Source organism: Sturnira hondurensis, unplaced genomic scaffold (genome assembly GCF_014824575.4).
Source record: "Sturnira hondurensis isolate 20B ecotype Veracruz unplaced genomic scaffold, ASM1482457v3 Scaffold0008992, whole genome shotgun sequence".
Lineage (NCBI taxonomy): Eukaryota > Metazoa > Chordata > Mammalia > Chiroptera > Phyllostomidae > Sturnira > Sturnira hondurensis.
Window position 1 is genome coordinate 2,609,817 of NW_028081623.1, and position 20,133 is coordinate 2,629,949.

Below are 20,133 nucleotides of genomic sequence, written 5' to 3' on the forward strand. Positions count from 1 at the left end.
TTGGCTTGACTACTGTACCACATGTGTTCCTGGGAGCCACAGGACTTGTCCAAGGCCTTTGTCTTGTCCTGCTTGCCCAGTCCGGTGCAGATATGGTCCTGAATGCATGCTGATGGTTGACATGTAGAAACTCAAGAAAAAAAAAAGAGAGCTGAAATGCTTGGATGTTAGTCTGGAAAATGCAAATTAAATCCAGGGGAGCAGAAATGTGGGCTGTAGAGTTGTAATGTCTATCTACTTTGCATTATGGAGAATATGAGAGAGTGGTGCAAATGGTCCCTGGATACCACAGCAAACTCAGAAAAGGCCAGAAGCATAATCAAAAAAAGGCCAAGAGGACAGAAGAAACCTCCTAAAAGATTATTGTGGTTGTAAATGACAAGTTTATAGCAATGCAAGCTTACCTCAAGAAACAAAATAATTCCAAAATAAACAATGTAGCTTTACCGAAAGGAACCTAAGGGAGCTAGAAAAAGAAAAACAAACAAAACCCCAAATAAAATAAAGAAAATAATAAAGATCATAAAATAAATAGAGACAAAACAACAACAAGAGCAATAGAAAAGATCAATGAAACTAAGAGCTGGTTCTTTGAAAAGATGAAAGAGTATCAAGGTCTGGTTTGTCTATTTATTTGTTTTAAATATGCAAAAGCAAATTTACCATGCAGCTTATGAGCTGAAGCTTCAGGATGTTTTACTCAGTGAATACTGAGAATTGAGCATTTCTGGTAGTTATTTTGGGTTTTAGGCTGAGAGGATAAGCAAGGTCAACAGGAACATTTCTTTGTTGGTATCTCCAGTAACTGGCCCAAGAGATCTCCAAAAAAAAGGGACCAGAATCTGAAGTAATTTTTTGGTGGTTTCTTTTCTCTTATTTAAAAAGGTTTTATATATTTATCTTTAGAGAGAGGGGAAGGAAAGAAGAAAGAGAGAGAGAGAAACATTAATTGGTTGCCTTTTGCACACTCCCAACTAGGGAGCTGGTTCCCAGTCCAGCCATGTGCCCCGCCCAGGAATCAAACCTGCAACTTTTTACTTTTCAGGACAATGCCCAACCCACTGAGCCACACCAGTCAGGGAAGGTGGTTTATTTTCTTATTCTAAATATATATCCACTTTTGTACCTAATTTTGTCTTTGCGGTTCTGTATTTCTTTTGAAGAGACTCCCAATATTGTGTAAGCTTCAGCCCCTTCCCCACCGAATCTGGATTGGACTTTGAATTTGTGGTCATAATTTCAAACAGGTATCTGTACTCTTTTTTTGACACTTTAGAAATGCATATCCTGTGAACAGATGGCTTGCGAAACATCTTGTCATGTTTGCTACTCATTGTCAGACTGAATGCCTTAGAAAAGCCCCTCTCAGGGGCAGTATCTCTAACAGAGGAAGGTGATCCAGCATGAGACTGCCTTTTAACAGTTTTGAGTGCACACATGCATCTTCCAATGCATAGCTATCAAGAGATTTTAAAAACCTGGCCATCAAATATATTATATCATAGAAATAAGACAGCACACTAGGAGGCTGAAATCTTTGGGGGTCAATGTGGAATTCACAGATCACTGGCTCTCCCCATGTGTATTGCTGCTGAGAGATCATGTGGGAAAACTAATAAAGGGAGTGAGGGAAACCAACAGATCCTTGCTGAGAAACTGTGAAGAGTCCAGGAAGAGTCCAGGAACTTAAAAGAGTATTAATTTGTAACACAATACAAGTTACTTGGTTTTCATTGAGGAATTACAATAAATTTTATTTTTAAGGACATTTTTAGCACTCAAGGCATTTCTTTCTATGACAACTAGTTGGAATTTTAATTGTTTTAATTATGTAAATAGTTCAACACTATAAAAGAAATACCACATTCTTGCTTTCAGTTTAAAATACTATTTTTCTTTTTTTAAAGATTTTATTTATTTACTTATCTTTCAAGGGGAAGGAGAGAGGGAGAGAAACATCAATGTATGGTTGCCTTTTGTGCGCCCCCTGCTGGGAGTTGGCCTGCAGGGAACCGGCCTGCAACCCAGGCATGTGCCCCGACCGGGAATCGAACCTGGATCCTCTGGTTTGCAGGCCCGTACTCAATCCATTGAGCTACACCAGCCAGGGCGTCTATTTTTTTTTTTTTTTTAGAAGTTAAATAAACCACACTTAGGTGTTTCCAGAGAATTTTATGGTATGGGAGTGGAGGGTACAGGGTTCTGGTCTGCCTTTGAAGATATAACAGCTGATACCTGGAGCTTTGATGTTGTTTTAAGATGGTGTTTAGCCCTGGTTGGCGTAGCTCAGTGGATTGAACGTGGGCTGCAAACCAAAGTGTCGCTGGTTCGATTCTCAATCAGGGTACATGCCTGGGTTGCAGGCCAGGTCCCTACTTGGGGGCACACGAGAGGCAACCACACATTGATGTTTCTCTCCCTTCCTCTCTCTCTAAATATAAATAAAAATAAAATCTTTAAAAAAAGGTGGTGTTTAGAGTTTGATTTTAGTACAATATTATTAAATATGAAGATTAATTCTTAATGTTCCCCAAAGCAAGCATTCCATGTCCTTATGTACTTTGTCAACATTTTTAAATAATGTGAAATATATTTCCTCTAACAGAGGGTGTAATAAGATAACAAAATAATTCTCCTCATTATGGAGTTCATTCACTCATTCATTCATTCATTCTTCACCTATTAGGTATTCAACAATATTTGCCGAATAAATTAATTCTTTCAACTATTAGATAATGCCTCCTCATATAAAGGGCATGTATTTAAATGGTTCTATGGAAATCAAAACTCAAAACTAACCAGTACCTTCTTACAGATGGGAGAATACTTTTCTTTCTGAGGACTTTCAAACTATTGACTGTATTTTTATTTGGGGAGAGTTTTTTAAATATATCTTTTTACCCATAGCTGCCAGGGGTAAAAACATTTATTGAGCATTCACCACATGTCAGCAACAGTTGCTGACATGTGGTGAATGCTCAATAAATGTTTGTTGAATACATGAATAAATTTGGGATTTTAAGAGTTAGTTTGTTCACCTGAAATTATATACAGTATTTTTTAAATTTAGGTTAACAATTTATTTTAATAATGATCTGGAATTGTCAGCAACTTATAGATGTTATCTCTGATAACTGTTAAGCATGAGACCATCAGGGAAAATCCAGAAATAAGATAGGGGAGAAGAAGAGGAAATTTCATAGATTCAGGTCAGACAACACTGTAATAATGATATGACCAAAAATAGTAAGTTTGGTCAGTAGTAAGCATGGGCCAGTAAAAAGGACACAGGGGGGAGTTTGAGGTTGTGAAAAAAAAAAAAAACACATAAAGGGGATGATTAAGATATATGTGGGAAGTGATGGTTTACTTCATGAAGCTAGGACAATAGTATGTTGAAGAGTAATGACATGTTTGGTTAGAAAATATAGGAATTGTAGACTCTGTTAATGAAGGATCTGAGGTGCCAAACTGAGGAATTTAGATGAGATGTCCCATGCAAGAGAGAGTGATTCTAAGAGACTGTCAGGATTGAGAAAGACCATCCTAGCAGCTGTGTGCAACATAAAATGACAGGCTAAGAGTCTAGAAACTCAGTATATATATATATATATATATATGTTTATATATTTGAGGGCTTCTCAGTAATCCCAATAAAAATGTGAAGGTCTGCTCTCAGGAGGTTTCTAAAGAAAAGAAGAGGAAAATACAAACACATGAGGTGGGGCAGGACAACATTTGATTGACTAGGGGCAGGCAGGGCAATTCATGGTGCCATTTCAACAGTAAGGTCATTTGGTTGGGTTTAAGACTTAATTGCACTTCAGATGTTACAGATTCCATGGGACATGACTTCTGACACAGATGATGAAAAATGAGATGTTGCAACATAAATTTTAAACTTCAGGAATTACCAATGTATGTGGTCTGAAACTGCAAGAAGGGTAAATGTAGAGAATATGTAGAAAGAAAATAACAAAATATCAAGATAAGCTTTGATTGACCAAAGAGTATTAGTCAAAAAGATGGGAAAAGGTAAAAATGTAGCTGATAAAAGAAGAATGCCATGTTTTAAGAGGAGAAGAAAGATTTCAAGGAAATGGTGACCAAGAGGGTCAATTGTAGTCAAGGAAACAGAATACAAAGTAGATGTAAAAGCTCAAGGAGAAAATTCATGCCTCTGGGAGCAGAGGAAGGGCAAAAATTATTTTTAAAACAACAACTTTGTAACTATTTCCCCTAAAAACATATGAGGCTGGATATTGTACTATTAATATTTTCAAGAAGATTAGTACAAATCTTAATATAAGGATGTTGTATAATGATGTACAGTCTTGATTCTTACAATATTGCTACTGAAAGCTATACAGTAGAGTGGAATGGAGAATAAGATGATTGTTCCTCAGATGCTGAAGATGAGCAGTTTAACTCCCAAAAAGAAAAATTGGATATATTTTTAACTTCAGGGAGGATGAGTCATTTTTAAGATTTTCTGTTGGGTTATTCTTAGTGACTTGATACAGAGGCTTGTAGATATGTTCTTTTGCTTAGTTTTCAAAGGATTATAAATTGAAAATAGTAAAGAATTTAATCCTGTGAAAAAGCAAAAATAAAAAGCTTATTTTTGTGCTCACTCAAAATATATAGGAGAGAGATATGAAAACAAGTCAAAAGTTGAAGTTGGAAGGGAATTGGGACTTATACTCCAGTCTCTGTGAATTTTATATTCACAAAAGCAGTAAAACAAAATGAACTTATATTTTAAAAATAACTGTCTATATGTGTTTAATGTCTATATGTATTTAATATATGTATATGTATGTATATGTATATGTATATGTACATATACATATCTATATGTATATGTCTAATACATATATGTCTATATGTATTTAATAGCATATACATAGTAAATTATAATCAAATACATTTTTATAATGTAAAACATGAGTTCCTCCTAAACTGATAATTTGTGCTCATTTTTCTTAACCAAGATTATCAATGATATAAGGCTGAAAGTTATTTGCAGTTCACACTTTGCAACATTAAGAACAACAAATATTAAAAAGTTGTGTCCTTCCATAAACCCTTCAAATAGAGGGTTACTAAAATTGGAATACAGCATTCATGAATGTGTTTTTGTTAACAGTCCTGAATGAGTATTCTTCTCAATATTACCCATCCAGAAAACAATCATCCCAAAATAGAAGGTGGGGCAAAGGTGGGTTTACAATTGTGAGTATGCAAAATACAATGCTTGTTCTTGTATTATTATTCATCAATTATTATGTTATTTTTATATGAACAACTGTAAATCTACTTTTCCCCACCCTGTACATAGTAAGCCAGCAAGAAACTTTAGGCTGATAATTTTACTTTGCTATTTGCTATTTGCTCCCATTGCTATTTTCAATTCTACTCTGTTAAATCACTCTTTCCAGTACTCTTAAAATTTTCTTAGATTGTTTTTGTAACTTTCCATCCATTCCCTAATATTAAAAAGTTGATTCCATTCTAGAGTGATCAAAGTTAAGCTATTTGCCAAAGAAGCACCGAGCCTTTTTTTGTTTTGTGGTTGCTTAATGTGCTAAGAAAGTTGCACAGTGGAGATACTGTGAGGTATCTCCAATGACAGTGGAGATACTGTCATTTCTTCTCCTTTTCTAATTCTATCCCTTCCCTTTCTGGATTTACCTGTTTTCTTCTACCTTGGAGATGGGCAAGAGAAATATTAGACCAGCCAAACGTGTATACCTGCATTCCAAGGTTGGCTCTCTTAGCTGATATGAAAGCATGAATCTTTAAAGAGTTCCACTCAGGTTCCCATTCTTGTTGCAGTGGTCCTCCTGTACATGATAAGAGTAAGACAACTCAACCATGCATAAACTCCTAACTGGGTAAACCGTAGGAGTACAGCTTACTCCAACAGAGCCTCAGTGCTGCTATGTCTCCAATTAAACTACTTTTTTAACCAAATAGGCACAGATGGCAGATCCCTAATCCTGTTGCCAAAAAGAATGTTATATGCAGTCTTTATCCTTTACAATAACCTCAAATTCAAAATAATTTTTTCTTTTGGCTGGAAGGATGGAATCACCACTTTTTCATTTTGCCCGTCAGCCAGGAGATGGCAAGAGTTTCACACCCACTGTGGCTAGCTTCCTAGATCCTTAATTATCACATGTTGACTTCTTTTCATTCTGTTCACATCCTTAGACATTGTTGTGTTTTTTTTAAAATTAAACTCTTCTTATTAAACTCATAGAAATGTGCTATGTGCATTTTGTCATGCCTCTGACTGCAATGAATGGTAGACACAATCTCTACAACTTCATATTATGAATATTTTAAGGTGAAAATATGATTTACATGTATTGTTTTATACAAAAGCAAAGAGAGAGCATTTTGAAATACAATAATTTAAATTCTCAGCTCTGATATACATAAGCTTGTTTCTAAAAAGACTATGTACATGGCTACAATGTGAAGATTCAGCGAGATAAAGGAACCATGTATACAGCTTATGTTCAACAAATATTCATTCAATATTTATTTGTTGCCAACTACTAGTTCTTTCTATACTATAAAGTGTTATATAAATGCAAGTTATTGTAACTCTTAATCTGATATATTAAAAATATCTAGCAACCATGAAAATATTCTTCTTTGTGTGGAATGAGAAAGACTAGACTGGAGAAAGTATAAGTAACTCTTTCTAGTGTTCTTCAGTGGATTGTTTTGATATTTTCTTCTTTTTTCTTCACATATACAATTAAGCTCAAGAGGAAGAAAGACTTCCAAGCTCATTTAATGAGGTCAGCATTATTCTAATTCCAAAACCAGATAAAGGCATTACAAAGAAAGAAAATTATAGGCCACTATTCCTAGTAAACATAGATGCAAAAATCCTCAACAAAATACTAGCAAAGAATTTAACAGTACATTAAAAAGATCATACACAGTGATTGAGTGGGATTTATTCTGGGATGCAAGTTTGGTTTAATATTCACAAATTAATAAATGTGATACAACACATAAACAAAATGAAAAATAAACATCTGTGATCATATCAATAGATGCAGAAAAAGCACTTGACAAAATCCAGCACTCATTTATGATGAAAACTCCTAGCAAAGTAGGAATAAAGAAAACATACCTCAACAAACCCACAGCTGCCATCATACTCAACAGGCAAACGCTACAAGCATTTCACTTAAAATCAGGAACAAGACTGGGATGTCCACTTTCACTACCCTTATTTAATACAGTTTTGGAAATCTTACCCACAGGAATCAAAGAAGAAGAAATAAATGGCTTCCAAATTGGAATAGCAGAAGTAAAATTATCATTATTTGCAGATGACAAGATACTGTGTATAGAAAACACTGAAGATTTCACAATAAACTACTAGAACTAATAAATAAATTCAGTAAAGTAGCAGGATAAAATAATATAAATATCCAGAAATCAGTTATGTTTTATATACTAGTGAGGAACAAGAAGGGGAAACTAAGAAAACAATTCTGTTTACAATTAAATCAGAAAAACCCAAAATACCTAGAAATAAATTTAACCAGTGAGACAGAAGACTTGTACTCAGAAATTTATAAAACACTGAAGAGAGATATTAAAGAAGATACAAATAAATAGAAGTATGTATTATCCGCATGGATAGGAAGAATCGACATCATTAGAATATCCATACTACCCAAAGTAATCTATAAATTTAATGCAATTCCCATAAAAATACCAAAGGGATATTTCACAGAACTAAAACAAATAATCCTAAAATTAATGTTGAACCAAAAAAAGACCCTGAATAACCAAAGCAGTCTTGAGAAAGAAAAACAAAGTTAGTAGTATCACACTACCTGATATGAAACCATACTATAAGTCCATAGTAATCAAAGCAGCATAGTACTGGTGTGAAAACAGACCCATAGATCATAGTAGCAGAATACAGAGTGCAGAAATAAACCAACACCTCTATAATCAATTAATGTATAACAAAGGAGGCAAAATCATACAATGGGGTAAAGACAGTCTATTCAATAAATGGTGTTGGAAAAACTGGACAGGTACATGCAAAAAATAAGCCTAGATCATCTTCTTACATTACACTCAATCATAAACTCAGAGTGGATTAAACACTTAACTGTAAGAATTGAAACCATGGCATTCCTAGAAGAAAACATAGTCAGTAAAAATCGCTGACATTTCTCTTAGCAATATGTATTCTGATATATAACCTCGGGCACAGGGAGCAAGAAAAAATAAGTAGATGGAACTATACCAAAATAAAAAGCTTTTGCACAGTAAATGGAACTATCGACAAAATGAAAAGACAACTTCCTGAACGGAAGAAGATATTTGCCAATGATATACCCAATAAGGGGTTAAGATCCAAAATTTACAAAGACCTCATACAACTCAACAACAAAAAAACAAATAATTCAATTAAAAAGTAGGCAAAGGACCTGAATAGACACTTCTTGAAACAGGACACACAGATACAATAGATATTAAAAAGATGCTCGACATCACCAATCATCAGAGAGATGAATATTAAAACCACAATGAGGTATCACCACATACCTGTCAGAATGGCAAGTATCAATAAATCAACAAACAACAAGTGTTGGTGAGGATGTGGAGAAAAGGGAACCCTCGTGTATTGTTGGAAAATGCAGTTTGGTGCAGCCACTGTGGAAAAAAGTATGGAATTACCTCAAAATATTAAAAATTGATCTATCATATAACCCCGTTATTCCACTTTGTGGTATGTATCCAAAGAAACCCAAAACACTAATTTGAAAGAATATATGTACCCCTATGTTCATTACAGTGTTATTTAAAATAGCCAAGATGTGAAAACAACCCAATTGCCTATCAATACATGAGTGGATAAAAAAGTTGTAGTACATATATAAAATGAGATATTGGTAGACCATAAAAAAAGAATGAAATCTTACCATTTGGTAAGAATGGTAAGAAACAGAGGGTATTACACTAAGTGAAAAAAGTCAGACAAAAAATACAAATACCATATGATCTTACATATGTGTGCTATCTAAAGAGCAAAATAAATGAACTAACAAAATAAAAACAGCCTCATAGTTACAGAGAACAAACTGATGGTTGCTAACAGAAGCGGAATGGGGGGCGGTCAGGGTGAAAAAGGTGAAGGGATTAAGAAATCCAAATCAGTAGTTATAAAATAGTCATGGAGATGTGAAGTACAGCTTAGTGAATATAGTAAATAATATTGTAATAACTGTGTATGGTGCCAGGTGGGTGCTTGAAGCATCAGGAGGAGCACCCTGAGAAGTATGTGATTGTCAAACCACTATCCTATACACCTCATACTAATACAAAATAATATTGATTGTAAACTGCAATTAAAAAATAAAATTAACAAATAAAATAAATTGGTTTAATATTCAGATATTTAGAAAGCTAGAATATTTTACTGAGTATTATTAGGAGGCCTGTGGTAAGATTTTAAATATAAATTATAACCACTGGTATTAGGAGTTCCATATTAAAATCTGTGATCTATATTCATCTGTATTCTTATATATTCAAATATGTGATACCATTTCAATGTTTGGAAAATATAAATTTCAGAAAGGAAGATGATATTGTAAGTATAGAAATTCTGTAAGTATGTCTCCATTTATATATCCCAAGTGTATGATGTGACTGTGTAATACATAAATTTATAAATTAATCTCTTGGAGTTAAAACTCAATTTTGTTATTAGTGTTTCTAAGTCACTAATACATTTATTCTGCATCTGGAATTACAGTATAATTGTACCAGAAAGCTACCCACTTAAAGGAAATATGTGAAGTATCTTGTATAAAGTGAACAATAATATCTAATTTTATTTTATATATATACATATTTTTATACATTGATTTTGCTTGAGATAAGAGCACACTTACAATGTGATTAACTTTCAGGATCTTTATAAGTTCTGATAAGGAATTTCTCCTTTGATATATGTGTCTTGAAAAGGTGATGGTGGTTTTTGTGTGTTTGGAAGGGAAACTTGTTCATAGCCTTTCCTTCTTCTTCCATCTGGGAAAGAACATATGGGTGTTGCCATCTTATCTTGTCTCCTTCTCCTGCCCTCTAAAACTGAAGAAGGGTGTAAGGGCATGGTGTCCAGTGAAACTGAAGCTGCCATGGAGAATGCTAATTGCTTTCCCCTAGAGGGATGTGCAGGTAGAGGGAAATGAGGCGTGCCTGGAGCATAGCATATGAGAGGCTCTTGCAAAGAGAAGAGAAGTGATATAAGGGCCTAGGCTATAGGAAAGAAAAATTGAGGGGTTTTTTTGTGCTTAGATGTGAGAGAAATCTTGGCATTTCAAAATATTAAAAAAGAGATAGGATTCTAAACAGCATTGCTGTGAACTATACATACTGTATTGCTTAAATGTTTTTAAAATATGCAGATAACAACTGAAGTTTGGTTTGGGCACTGTTGTGTTGAATGTCACGGATGATGGCAACAGTTACATATGTAAAGCATATTCCTTTATAATAACAGAAGAAAAGTTTTTCAAAGTGTGTGGTACAGTAGGGTCTCTATAAATGCTATCATTTAAAAATTTTTCTTCAAGGGCACAAGCATGCAAGCTTCAGGATACCTCCAGAAAGAATCTCTTTTAAAAAGGATTATGGTATTTTATTTTCATTATAACAAACATCACTTAAACAAATAAACCAACAGACTCTTTTTGTTTTTTAATTTGTTTAATTTCCTATTAGTTCAGGGAGCATTCTGTACAATAATATTCCGGCACTTTGAAATAATTAGGACAAACACAGAATTTTCTACCATATAATTTGACCTAAAGCAAACACTTAGGCTCATTTTTACTCTTTAAAAAAACAAGTATTAATTTTCTCCAGAATATATTTTCCCTTTCTGTGAAAGATGTAAACTACAAAAATTATAAAAACTACCACCAAATATAGCACATTTGTAAAATTCAATGTTGAAAACTGGGGGAAATTTATACACTGTTGGAAATATAAATTAGTGAATTTGAAGAGTGTATACTAAAAACTTTAAAGTGGTAAAAATCCTTTAGCATAATCAATCAAATTCTAGAAATGTACCCTAAGGAAATAATTAGGTATGAACTTAGAGATTCTCTTATAAGATGTTCTATATTAATTATAACCAAAAAATTATGACACAAAATAAGTCACAGATTAATAAATATGCCATATATATGTATATATACTAGAATTCAGTTATTAAAAGTATATAATGGGTAATTTTGGTATTTATATATGTATAAATAACATGAATAACTTCCATGTAAATGTTTAAATGGTTATAAATGGAGTAAAAAGTTAAAGGCAAAGATTGCTATTTTTAGTAATGATGTTCTAGAAATTATAACCAATCCTCCCACTAGGTACATCTATGATGCTAACAATAAAAATTTTAAATGTGGGGGCAACTTTGCCAGCAAGTCCCCCCATCCACCACGGATGAAAATGAAACTACCAAGACATGATCTGCTTGGGGAGGAGAGGTGGTCAATCTCTTACAGGAGGTGGACCAAGAACCTCTTCTTCAATGGCTTTTATTTGGTTCGGAACACACAGGAATACAGTTAAAGCTCATCAATCAATGTCAGGTGGCAAGAATGAAACAGTAGGTAACATTTCAAAGAGATCTGAGGGCTTAGTCTGAGTTAGTGTCTGTCAGGTAAGGGGGTTGCAAAAACTTGGGGAAACATACTCATTTCCTGCTTGGACCCTTATATGGATGAAAGCACTCTTAGCAAAGCAGGCTTCACAGGACTTTGTGAATTCTGTCTTATGCTCGATCACCCTGGAACCACTTTAGCTGGCAAAGGGCTGCACCGCCCTCCCAGTCATAAGTGGATTAGAGCCAGGAAGAGCTTCTCCCAGATGGAAATGGGGACTCAAGCTATGTCAAAATAGCTGGGGAGCAAGGGTCCAGCACTCCCTCTTTGTTACAGCCCCCCCAAGTCCTTCCTTGAGGGCCTCCCAAATGATCATGTCTGGCTTAGGTTGCCCCCACTCTGAGGGGTCATACCCATCCCTGACTAACTGACCAAGGGTTGGGACCAGAGATGGGTGAAGCAGAAGCAGTGCTCCTGCCAGGGAGATAAGCTTTGTCTCCTTAGTGACTCACATTCTGGAGGTCGCTCACTCAGCCTTAGCCATGGGGGGGGGGGGGGACNGGCAGTTACAACTCCTGAAACCAGGCAGAGCAGTTCCCAACAGTTAAACACTTTAAAAGTATGAAAATATTAACAAGGTAGTAAACATTTATTTAAAAAAATTCTGATCCAGTTTCCAGTACAGAAAGCCAGAAGATAGTAGAATTAAAAGACTCAATGTGATGACAAAAAAGAATTTTCAACTTTGAGTTCCATACTGAGAAAAAATATTATAGAAGCAAAAAAAGAGATAATTTTGAGAGAAATTCTAGAAATCTATTTTGGGCAGAAGGAAAATGATCCCAGATGGAAGTAAGAAACCTAAGGAAAGAAAGCACAAATGATAATAAATATGTTGGCATATGTAAATTAACATTAACTATATGTAAAAGTGATGATCTGAGGTTTCTTACAATAAAACTGAAATAAAAAATAACAATACATTAAAAAAGTTGTAAAGGGAACTTGTAAGGGGTTGTCAAAGTAGGGTAAAAGTATTGATTGACATTAAACTTTGTAAACTAGAAATACACATATGAATTTGCAGACTATGAACTAAAAGATTATGAGTTAAATACGTAACTTCCAAAAAGGGAGCAAAGAAATTTTAAATACTAAAAATTTATTTAAAATGAAAAAAATAAAAGTAAGAAAAAATATATAAAGTGTTATAAAATAAATTAAATCATATAGAATGGAATGTTCTAGTTAAAAGAAAAATATTTTCCAATGATATAGTAAGTAATACATAAACAGTAGTTTAAATCATATGAAATTGACAATAGTTGACAAGTTTTGCCCACAGAAATTACAATTTCATATGATTCAAGTTAAGAGTGTTCTTTAGAAGAGAAACATAAAATATCAGGCTAACGAGGCACTGAAGTTAAAGAAATGTAAAAGATACCTGAGCAAACACTAAACAAAATATAGCTGATTTATATGCATTAATCAGATGAAATAGAATGAAAAACAGAAAGCATTAGCAGAGATAAAAAGGGTGAATTAATAAAGATTGGATTGAAGTTTAATTTCAATAAGATTTAATAATTTGTAGCCATCTAAATACAGTAGCTTCAAAATATAGAAAACAATGGACTAAAGTACAGGAGAAATTGACAAATTCACAATCATACTGAGTCAGGATAGTAAGAAGATAGGAAAATTTCTAGGCAAGTGGAAATTCCTAGCAAACAGATGAGGAAATAAAACTAGGCCAGACAGTTTAAGTAATTTTTAGCCAGCTGGTGAATTGCAAGAAATTATCTCCCCTAACCAAGGACACTTGAGAGTGAATGATTTATACCTCTCCTCCCTAACCAAAGAATACATTGCTTAAATCTCCCTGACTTGGAAAGTAAAGAGCAGAGACCCAATTAATGTCATTGGTGCCAGCTATATCCAAGCACAGATGAAGTCAAGTGAACAGCAAATAACAGAAACCCCATTAAAAGTCAAGCAGACTCGATATAGAAGTAAAATGATATAACAGACCAAAGAATATTCCCCAAACCCTCCTATATGCTCATTTTAACACATCAGCATACTAAAAATGTACCTGGAAAGCTGATGAATATTCTGCTGAAACTTCCCCTAAGATTCTCACCCACAGAAAAAAAGATAAAAAGCCTTCAGAACAAAGATGCAGTGTGGGCTCACCCTAGAGCAAGCCCATGTCCCTTCTCAGGCATGAACATTTTATTTGCTCCTAAACTCTCAGGGTCTCAAGGAGACCTCAGCCAGGGGAGCAGTGAGCAGCGACAGCTGGACCCAGGCCGACCTGGGTAGATAGTGGTAGATAGTTGTCACATGCTCACTTGGCCTTATGGCATGGGATAATAGATTAATGTGGGAGGATACAAAAATATAACTCAATAACCACCAGATGAGGCCCTGGCTGGTATGGCTAAGTTGGTTAGTTATCATCCCACAAAGGGCACATGCCTGGGTTTTGGGTTGGGTCTCTGGTCAGGGGCATGTGACAACCTATCAATATTTCTCTCCTTCTCTTTCTCCCTCCCTTCTTCTCTCTCTAAAAATAAAAATAAATAAATAAAAATTATGTCATTTTGCTATAACAGAGTTACATTTTAAAAAAGAAAGAAAGAAAAAGGGAACCACTAGATGAAAGAGGTGCAGAGGGCGAGGTATGTGGGAAAGGGCACAGAGCTCCCTTGCCTTCTCCTGGTGCACTGCAACTCTCCCCAAAGTTCCACACGTTTACTTGCCCAGAAGCCCTCTAAACTCTGCCCTTTTCGGTTTTTGTGTTAGCTTCATTACATAGGGGTGATTGATTAACTTATTAGTCATTGGTGATTGATTCAACCTCCAGTCCCTCTCCCTCCCCTCTCTGGAGACTGGGAGTAAGACTGAAAATTCCAACCTTCTAATTACATGGTTGGCTCCACTGGCAACCAGCCCTCATCCTTAGGTACTTTCCAAAAGTTTCCTCATCGGCATAACAAAAGACATTTTTATGGCTTTCATTCCTTAGGAAATTCCAAGGGTTTTATACTATCTGTGGCAGAAATGGGAGAAAGACCAAATATCTATTTATTATAAATCACAATACCACAATACTACTTCCATTTTCAAAATAGTTTAAAAATAATATGGCCACCCAATCCTAACCAGACCTTGCCTCAGTTCTGCTCTGTTTCTTTATGCTCCCAGGTCCTGAGCTTGGTATTCTGATAAACACATCCCACTCTCTCTAGAGTTCATGCTTACTTGTACAACATGTAATCCTTGAATCTTGCCTCAGAAAATGGGAGTTCCATTCCTACATCTCACCTGCTCTGAGATCTAAGGAAACAATGAATTAAGTCTCAGTATCTGCATCTCTTTAAAATAAGGTGATGGTAACATTGCCTTCTTTCTCATAGGGTTGCTCTGAAGCTAAAAGTAAACACGTGTGAAAGAATTTGATAGATAATAAAGCACTGTACAAACGTAAGAAGTGGTTACAGAACAGATAGTTCATCCACCCATCTCTAGCAGAGCCAGATGCTAAACCCCGAGAATTGCAGTAGAGAAACATTGGCTATTTTATTGATAAATGGAGCTATCCAGGAAAATGAGAAGCTAGTGCTCAAAAGATTGAACCCTCTGAGGGTGTGTAGGTTACAGATTATATAGGGCAAACTCCCAAGTCACCATGGGTCTTAGGGGTCAGGGTCTTGCTGGGAGCTGATTGGTTGGAAATTGGGTAAGGGTAATAAATAATTTTTCTGGGTGTTGAGGACAATTCTGATGTCTTTTCCAGTGGTATACCCGTGGTCTTATAAGAAAGTAGTCAGAGAGTCTTTCCACTTCGGGGCTCAGGAACTAAACCATAATTTAGATCAAGATGTTATCTTTAGCCTGTCAGAGGAATTGACTTTGTGATCACTAGTCAAGTCCCTGCTACAGAATTCTGCTGCTTTGAAACTTGCCAATTATCAGGGGGAATGTTAGGTCTCTGAGCTGTATAGACAGAGAGAGATGATATCTAGATCTAGGATTCAAAACCAAATTTAATCAAGGTTATAAGGAACCTTGTTTTGAGGGATATTTTTGTAGGCTGGTTCCTAGATGTCCTTGGACACCCGCTCAAGGGGGCAGTGCTACACACACACAAAAATGGTTGATGTTTGTTGTATGCTATTTTATTTACTACAATGTGCAATAAAAACTTAAAGTGAAGCCTATGTAAATATTTCTAGTTACTACATTTTAGTAAGTTTTAGCCATTTCCATTCTAGAAAAATATTCTCCTTTCAGACAAGGAACAATTTTTTTTTGGTGATATCATGAGCAATGAGAAAAAGAATGGAATTTTCAAAAAGGGGAAGACCAAAAATAAATGAGTATCTGGTCATGGCTATGCTATAATTCCATTAGGTTGTCTGTTTAACGGAGTCAGGACCTTGGGAGATGATGGCCGCATGGGGTTCACACTGGACGGGAGTCATTATGTCAGGAATCGCAGTCCCACGCAAGTGTATGTAGTTTTATCCCTCATTTCTCTCCCAGGGCTTAAATATCGAATTATGTTATAATCATAGCATTTTAGAACTGGATAAAGTTGGTCTCTCTTTATTTCAACTCCCTTGGTTGAAAATCAGGAACACAATTCATGCTATGTTCATTGCCTGGTGGAAGGGTTTAAGGTCCTTGGGCTGCTTTTGAAAAATGCTGTGCCTAATGTTCTACAAATGTTTGCCTTGAGTCAAATGTAGAATTTCTGTAAAATTATAAATGGGTTAGTGGTGAGCATTGTTTTTATAAGATAAGGCATCATTTAACATTATTTTCATTTTACTATTAATGCTTGGTGTCATTTTTTCGTAGCAGTTGCATTTGATTCTGAAGGAGATGTGGCAGAAATGCAAATAAATACCCATAACACATGATGTTTTGACCTCCATGAAATTCATCAAAGAGTAGAAAACTATATTCAGAATCAAACATTTCCTTTAGCAAATTTATTATAATAATGTTTTGTAAAATTTTCAAATTAATTTTTATTTTGCCTTGGGCTGTTCAGTAGCCCTTAAATACATATTTAGTGCAGCATATGATTTAGAAGTTTTAATTTTTAAAAGAGCAAGAATCCTTTGAGTGAATTGGCAATGGAAATCAATGGTTGGTAATCAGTTACTTTAATAAATTTAGTGAAAAAAATAAAATATGATGTAATTTTTCTACATCTTAATATTATTCCTTTTAAATTTATACTATATATCATTGCTTATTATCTTTAGTACATTATCAAGTAATTAATGTTTAGAAAATTATTAATTTTTGTGCATCTTAGTGTCCTTATCTGTTAAATGGAGTGGTTTTGAATATCAGATCATTTATTTTATGTGCATGGATGGCATTTTTGTAAATGTCAGCCATTGTGATTACTGGAGACAAGTAATTTTCACATAAAATGTTATGTATTTCATAGGATAATTTTTTAAGATTTTATTTATTTTAGAAATGGGAAAGGAGGGAGAAAAAGAGGGAGGGGAACATCAATGTGTGGTTGCCTTTCACATGCCCCCTACTGGGGACCTGGCCTGCGACCCAGGCATGTGCCCTGACTGAGAATTGAATCGATGACCCTTTAGCTTGCAGGCCAGTGCTCAATCCACTGAGCCACACCAGCCAGGGCTTGTAGGACAATGAGCATTATTAGAATGTTTTACTTTTGCCAGGTATATTCTACTTTACAATGAGAAACTATACTTCTGATTGTCTTCAGTTTAAAAAAAATGGTGTTAAAAGTATAACTAGCCAATGCTTTTGGAATACCTGCTGTAAGTCAAGTACTTTCCAAGACTCTTTGGGAGATTCAAATGTAAAAAGTACCATCACTTCCCTTAAGCCACTTAGAATTTTTTAGCAGAGATAGGTATATTAATAAGCAAGTTTAATATAGAATAGAGTAGAAAAGATGCTTTAAGAGAAACATAGATCACAATGTTCAAGAAAACAGGTAAGAATCCATTTCACTGCTAGAACAAGGAAAACCTTCACAGATTAGTAGCATTTTGCATCAGGAAGAACTTTTTAAGCAAGGAAAAGATGAAAGTGAGGACATTGGCACATGAGTGTGCACTGCATGTGCAGGGAATAAACATCAGGTGTTTGACAGTGAATCATGGGATAGAGAAAGGCTAAACCTTTAAAGGTTGGGCCATGTCTCAAGACTGGTCATATCTAGGTGCAAAATAGTGAGGACAAGAATAATCTGCTCATGGCTTCAATTGGGATGAAGAGGTGGTAGCAGCCCCCAACTTTGCAGGATTCTTAACCAATTGAATGTGGAGATAAAGGAGAAGGAAATGAAGATAACCCCAATTCTCTGGCCTTATATACCTGAAATAATAATGATGCAATTACTGAAAAAGGGATAATGGATCCTTGGTGAAGCAGCAGATATCATGCCAGCTTTAGCTATCATAAGTTTAAAGAATACTCTTGGGAGTTTCTTGGGAAGGCATTTGAAAAATGAGACCTGGTGTTCACAGGAGGTGTCAGGATTCAGAGATCTGAAAGTCACACGTAGTAATGGTAGTGATGCTTTGAGAATAATCATATAAATGTCCATCAATAATTCCAGATTGAATGACTGAAAATACTGAGGTAGACACTGTTTTGAGAAGCTTAACTGTAAGGGACAAGGGAGGCATAAAGTGGCAGCTAAATAATTATCATAATGTTGAAAGACAGTTGTTCTTTTTAAATGAAGTGACTTCAAAAAGTTTAAATTTTGATGGGAAGAAGCCATATAAAGGAAGAAAAAGAGGTTGGGGGGCAATGGACGGTCAATATCCTGTTACTTATGAAATACAATTTATTCTTTATCACTTTGATGCATTGTTTGTTTGCTTAACTGTATGTGTCACTTCCTTAGCTAAATATTAGTTCTTTGGTCACAGGTCCTTCTCCTGGTTGAATTGCCATGCTCCCAATCCCCCGATTCACCCACTGCCATACACCTACACACATACTGCAGACACACTAGAGAGACACCCAGACACCCAGACACACACATCCCTTGGGGTGGTTGTACATAATGGATGCTACACTAACATTTGTTTCTCATTTGATAGTTCAAAATACTCAAAGGTTAGTGACCTATGAAAGATATTTCTCAGTGACTCTGCCAACAACTTTCTCTTCTGTTATAATAGAAATGATAAAACATGTCCTCACTCTCTCATTAGTATTCAGAAGCCATAGATGAATACTAAATCCTCACTGAATAATTTAGTTCAAGATGTTTACCCTTAGATGTGCAAGTCCAACATCACTGGGAAAAAAACACCATGTACTGAATTACTTACTCTCAGAAGCAATCATTTTAGTATATTTAACACTTTAAATGTCAGATAAGATCCTGAGAAACAGGACAGAAAAAGCTTCAAAGAAAGTTTCGAATTCCTTGGATGTATTCACTCCCATTCCTCCTGTACCACCTATCTCCACTTTACACTTTACTATTGAAAATCTGAGGATTCCTGGGCCACTACTTTTGTTCTTTATCCTCATCAAAAATATTGATGATTGAGAAGTTTTTATTGCTCATTTTTAAACTCCAACTGCATTTCTAGGACCCTACAATTTTCTCTATCCATTCAAGGAGACAATGACAAAGCCATTTTAATTAGTAGGAGGAACATAAACCAAAATAGATTCAGCATCACTAGCCATCAGAGAGATGCAAATTAAAACCACAGTGGGATACCACTTCACACTGATCAGAATGGCCATCACAAACAAATCATCAAACAACAAGGGCCGATGAGGATGTGTAGAAAAGGGAACCCTAACACACTGTTGGTCAGAATGCAGACCAGTGCAGCCACTGTGGAAAATAGTATGGAATTTCCTCAGAAAACTAAAAATGGATCTGCCTTTTGACCCAGCAATTCCACTGCTGGGATTGCACCCTAAGAATTCTGAAACACCAATTCAAAAGAACCTATGCACCCCAATGTTCATTGCAACACAATTTACAATAGCCAAATGTTGGAGGTAACCTAAATGCCCATCAAGAAAATTAGTGGATCAAAAACTGTGGGACATTTACATAGTGGAGTACTACACAGCAGATAGAAAGGAGCTCCTACCCTTTGTGACAACATGGATGGATCTGGAAAGCATTATGCTAAGTGAAGTAAGCCAGGTGATGAAAGACAAATACCATATGCTCTCACCTATAAGTGGAACCTAATAAAAAACAAAACAAAACAAACAAGCAAACAAAATAAAGAGCATATTGAAATAAAGAGCAAACTGACAGTAACCAGAGGGGTGGGGAAAGAGGAATAATGGGGGAAAACAGGGGGAGGGTTATAAAAAAACATATATAAAGGACACATGGACAAAGCCAAAGGGGGTAGGTTTGTGGGTGGGAGGTGGGGATGGGTGGACCAGGGGTGTG